This window comes from Carassius gibelio, chromosome B22, assembly GCF_023724105.1.
Source record: "Carassius gibelio isolate Cgi1373 ecotype wild population from Czech Republic chromosome B22, carGib1.2-hapl.c, whole genome shotgun sequence".
Classification (NCBI taxonomy): domain Eukaryota; kingdom Metazoa; phylum Chordata; class Actinopteri; order Cypriniformes; family Cyprinidae; genus Carassius; species Carassius gibelio.
In genome coordinates this window covers 47,967,402-47,972,401 of record NC_068417.1, presented here as the reverse complement: position 1 = coordinate 47,972,401, position 5,000 = coordinate 47,967,402, and the positions used below count along the sequence as shown (strand labels likewise).

Below are 5,000 nucleotides of genomic sequence, written 5' to 3'. Positions count from 1 at the left end.
TATAATAATAAATAATAATACAAATTTAAACCAAACATTGTATTCTTAGTCTACCTCCTCCTCCTCATCTTCCCTCAACACTTGAAATTTATTCTCAAACAAATGTTTCCCCTTATTGTATTTTTCCCTAAAATGTCTTTTTTTTCTGGCCACATTCACATTTGGTATTACCTTAAGGGTTCTCCTTCTTAATGTCACCCTTTTGTCCTTTCTATCATCCATTCTGTCCACTCCTTTCTCCTCTTCAGTTATCTCTTGCATTTCCTCCTCCTTTTCTTTTAGTCCTTGGTTCTCCATTTCCTCCAATGCCCCTTGTGTTACTTCCTGTGATGTCAATATTCCTTTGTCCATTTCTCCTTCCAGCCTTTTCTCTTCCAATTCCATTTCTTTCTCCTCTTCAGTTATCTCTTGCATTTCCTCCTCCTTTTCTTTTAATCCTTGGTTCTCCATTTCCTCCAATACCCCTTGTGTTACTTCCTGTGATGTCAATATTCCTTTGTCCATTTCTCCTTCCAGCCTTTTCTCTTCCAATTCCTTCTTATTTTCCACAATAGCCTCTTTATTCACACCATCCTCTTCCTCATTCTCTCCACCATTTTGTAATTCAGTTTCTTTTGACATTCGCCCTCCTACACCTTCTGACTCTTTATTTTGAATTTCATTCTCCATCCAACACTCACATCTTATGATCACCTTTCTGCAATCCGGGCACTTAATTGCATCGCAATCCCTTGCGTAATGACCCTGGCCATTGCACTGATGACATTTAAAATCTGGACAGTCTTTGAACACATGTCCCGGATTCATGCACAATCGACAGGTTTTAACCTGACGATCATGCATGATCCTGAAATACTGTGTTCCCTCCTCCGTATCAAACTTTGTACTGTATGGCAGAGACACTACTTCTTTAGGAAATTTCACCCTTAGGTACCTTGTACCATCCGCAATGTCTGTGCCTGGATACATTCTTCTTATGATGTCTGAAACAGGTGTTACGCCCCAATTTTGTAATTTAATTAAAATGTCAGAGTCCTCAATATAGGCTGGCAAATGTATGAAAGAAACCACATACTCCCTTGTTTTCAGTTGTCGAATCTCACACAGTTTTCCTTTTATCATTAATCCTTCATCTAATCCATCGCACGCCTCCCTGTTTATCAGTGTAATTTCATATTCTTTTACTTGCCTTGGTCTGACTGCTAGAATCTTTCCTCCTCCAATCCTTTCGTTCACTGCTTTGATAATGTCCTCTGCTCTTGCATCTCTCTGATCCGCCATGTCAACAATTACTGTAGCCTCTTTAGAGTAAATCCTCTTGTTATAATCCATTCGTCCTTGTCCATCTCGTTGTTCTTTATCCATTTCTTTGTCTGTTAGCACTCGTCTTCCTCCTGCCATGTCCACTTCTTTGCCATGTAATCCATCCATTTTTCAAACAAAAGAAAAATTTCTCCCCAGACAGCAAACTGCTGCTGGGAAGTATAAAAACTATAACAAACAAAAATCAATAAGTTGCAAAAGAAATAAATCTTTACGCAGATAAAACAAAACAAAAAACACAAGGTGAGCCTCTCTCACCTACTGCCTACTACAAACTGCCAACTCACTTCCTGTGTGGCTCACTAGCGTTGCCAGGTTGGTTTGGCCGTAAGCGAAGTTTGCTGCAAAGAGAGGGCTATTTAAAGACCAGCCAATCTTATCGCCAGTACATTATATAAGTAGGAAAGAAAACCCAAAAACTTAAAGCACCTGGTATTCCTAGGCAGTCTCTCATCAAAGTACTAACCAGACCTAAACCTGCTAAGATTCAGAGATCGGGCATTGACTCTATTTTATGGCAAAATTATTATAAACTAAGTGAAAAATGTCCAAAAAGCTTACAGCACCTGGTATTCCCAGGCGGTCTCCCATCCAAGTACTAACCAGGACCAAACCTGCTTAGCTTCCGAGATCAGACGAGATCGGCCATAGCCAGGTTGGCATGGCTGTAAGCGAAGTCTGCTGCAAAGAGAGGGCTATTTAAAGAGCAGCCAATCTTATCGCCAGTACATTATATAAGTAGGAAAGAAAGCCCAAAAGCTTAAAGCACCTGGTATTCCTAGGCAGTCTCTCATCAAAGTACTAACCAGACCTAAACCTGCTAAGATTCAGAGATCGGGCATTGACTCTTTTTTTTTTTTTTTTTTTTTTTTTTTTTTTTTTTTTTTTTAATGAAAGATTATTATATAATTCGTGAAATTTTCCAAAAAGATTAAAGCACCTGGTATTCCCAGGCAGTCTCCCATCCATGTACTAACCAGGCCCAAAGCTGCAAATATTCAGAGATCGGGCATTGACTCTATTTTTTGGCAAAATTATTATATACTAAGTGAAAAATGTCCAAAAAGCTTACAGCACCTGGTATTAACAGGCAGTCTCCCATCCATGTACTAACCAGGCCCAAACCTGCTAATATTCAGAGATCCGGCATTGACTCTATTTTTTGGCAAAATTATTATATACTAAGTGAAAAATGTCCAAAAAGCTTACAGCACCTGATATTCCCAGGCGGTCTCCCATCCAAGTACTAACCAAGCCCAAACCTGCTTAGCTTCGGAGATCAGACGAGATCGGGCATAGCCAGGTTGGTATGGCCGTAAGCGAAGTCTGCTGCAAAGAGAGGGCTATTTAAAGACCAGCCAATCTTATCGCCAGTACATTATATAAGTAGGAAAGAAAACCCAAAAGATTAAAGCACCTGGTATTCCTAGGCAGTCTCTCATCAAAGTACTAACCAGACCTAAACCTGCTAAGATTCAGAGATCGGGCATTGACTCTTTTTTTTTTTTTTTTTTTTTTAATGAAAGATTATTATATAATTCGTGAAATTTTCCAAAAAGATTAAAGCACCTGGTATTCCCAGGCAGTCTCCCATCCATGTACTAACCAGGCCCAAACCTGCTAAGATTCAGAGATCCGGCATTGACTCTATTTTTTGGCAAAATTATTATATACTAAGTGAAAAATTTCCAAAAAGCTTACAGCACCTGGTATTCCCAGGCGGTCTCCCATCCAAGTACTAACCAGGCCCAAACCTGCTTAGCTTCCGAGATCAGACGAGATCGGGCATAGCCAGGTTGGTATGGCCGTAAGCGAAGTCTGCTGCAATGAGAGGGCTATTTAAAGACCAGCCAATCTTATCGCCAGTACATTATATAAGTAGGAAAGAAAACCCAAAAGCTTAAAGCACCTGGTATTCCTAGGCAGTCTCTCATCAAAGTACTAACCAGACCTAAACCTGCTAAGATTCAGAAATCGGGCATTGACTCTATTTTTTGGCAAAATTACTATAAACTAAGTGAAAAATGTCCAAAAAGCTTACAGTACCTGGTATTCCCAGGCGGTCTCCCATCCAAGTACTAACCAGGCCCAAACCTGCTTAGCTTCCGAGATCAGACGAGATCGGGCATAGCCAGGTTGGTATGGCCGTAAGCGAAGTCTGCTGCAATGAGAGGGCTATTTAAAGACCAGCCAATCTTATCGCCAGTACAATATATAAGTAGGAAAGAAAACCCAAAAGCTTAAAGCACCTGGTATTCCTAGGCAGTCTCTCATCAAAGTACTAACCAGACCTAAACCTGCTAAGATTCAGAAATCGGGCATTGACTCTATTTTTTGGCAAAATTATTATAAACTAAGTGAAAAATGTCCAAAAAGCTTACAGTACCTGGTATTCCCAGGCGGTCTCCCATCCAAGTACTAACCAGGCCCAAACCTGCTTAGCTTCCGAGATCAGACGAGATCGGGCATAGCCAGGTTGGTATGGCCGTAAGCGACGTCTGCTGCAAAGAGAGGGCTATTTAAAGACCAGCCAATCTTATCGCCAGTACATTATATAAGTAGGAAAGAAAGCCCAAAAGCTTAAAGCACCTGGTATTCCTAGGCAGTCTCTCATCAAAGTACTAACCAGACCTAAACCTGCTAAGATTCAGAGATCGGGCATTGACTCTTTTTTTTTTTTTTTTTTTTTTTTTTTTTTTTTAATGAAAGATTATTACATAATTCGTGAAATTTTCCAAAAAGATTAAAGCACCTGGTATTCCCAGGCAGTCTCCCATCCATGTACTAACCAGGCCCAAACCTGCTAATATTCAGAGATTAGGCATTGACTCTATTTTTTGGCGAAATTATTATATACTAAGTGAAAAATGTCCAAAAAGCTTACAGCACCTGATATTCCCAGGCGGTCTCCCATCCAAGTACTAACCAAGCCCAAACCTGCTTAGCTTCGGAGATCAGACGAGATCGGGCATAGCCAGGTTGGTATGGCCGTAAGCGAAGTCTGCTGCAAAGAGAGGGCTATTTAAAGACCAGCCAATCTTATCGCCAGTACATTATATAAGTAGGAAAGAAAACCCAAAAGCTTAAAGCACCTGGTATTCCTAGGCAGTCTCTCATCAAAGTACTAACCAGACCTAAACCTGCTAAGATTCAGAGATCGGGCATTGACTCTTTTTTTTTTTTTTTTTTTTTTTTTTTAATGAAAGATTATTATATAATTCGTGAAATTTTCCAAAAAGATTAAAGCACCTGGTATTCCCAGGCAGTCTCCCATCCATGTACTAACCACGCCCAAAGCTGCAAATATTCAGAGATCGGGCATTGACTCTATTTTTTGGCAAAATTATTATATACTAAGTGAAAAATGTCCAAAAAGCTTACAGCACCTGGTATTAACAGGCAGTCTCCCATCCATGTACTAACCAGGCCCAAACCTGCTAAGATTCAGAGATCCGGCATTGACTCTATTTTTTGGCAAAATTATTATATACTAAGTGAAAAATTTCCAAAAAGCTTACAGCACCTGGTATTCCCAGGCGGTCTCCCATCCAAGTACTAACCAGGCCCAAACCTGCTTAGCTTCCGAGATCAGACGAGATCGGGCATAGCCAGGTTGGTATGGCCGTAAGCGAAGTCTGCTGCAATGAGAGGGCTATTTAAAGACCAGCCAATCTTAT

General features: G+C 40.4%; 7 non-coding genes across 7 annotated transcripts; all 7 read right to left on the bottom strand.

Annotated features, from left to right (window-relative positions):
- Positions 1–1,877: 1,877 nt before the first annotated feature.
- LOC128004968 (5S ribosomal RNA) lies at positions 1,878–1,996 on the bottom strand. Its single transcript, XR_008177638.1, has one exon. It is a non-coding gene; the product is annotated as a 5S ribosomal RNA (ribosomal RNA).
- A 529-nt stretch (positions 1,997–2,525) lies between these two features.
- Positions 2,526–2,644, bottom strand: LOC128004190 (5S ribosomal RNA). The gene has a single exon (XR_008176886.1). It is a non-coding gene; the product is annotated as a 5S ribosomal RNA (ribosomal RNA).
- Positions 2,645–3,017: 373 nt separating this feature from the next.
- Positions 3,018–3,136, bottom strand: LOC128009179 (5S ribosomal RNA). Its single transcript, XR_008180899.1, has one exon. It is a non-coding gene; the product is annotated as a 5S ribosomal RNA (ribosomal RNA).
- A 221-nt stretch (positions 3,137–3,357) lies between these two features.
- LOC127995372 (5S ribosomal RNA) lies at positions 3,358–3,476 on the bottom strand. Its single transcript, XR_008168323.1, has one exon. It is a non-coding gene; the product is annotated as a 5S ribosomal RNA (ribosomal RNA).
- Positions 3,477–3,697: 221 nt separating this feature from the next.
- Positions 3,698–3,816, bottom strand: LOC127995371 (5S ribosomal RNA). Its single transcript, XR_008168322.1, has one exon. It is a non-coding gene; the product is annotated as a 5S ribosomal RNA (ribosomal RNA).
- Positions 3,817–4,200: 384 nt separating this feature from the next.
- Positions 4,201–4,319, bottom strand: LOC128004189 (5S ribosomal RNA). The gene has a single exon (XR_008176885.1). It is a non-coding gene; the product is annotated as a 5S ribosomal RNA (ribosomal RNA).
- A 515-nt stretch (positions 4,320–4,834) lies between these two features.
- LOC128009178 (5S ribosomal RNA) lies at positions 4,835–4,953 on the bottom strand. The gene has a single exon (XR_008180898.1). It is a non-coding gene; the product is annotated as a 5S ribosomal RNA (ribosomal RNA).
- Between the last annotated feature and the right edge of the window lie 47 nt (positions 4,954–5,000).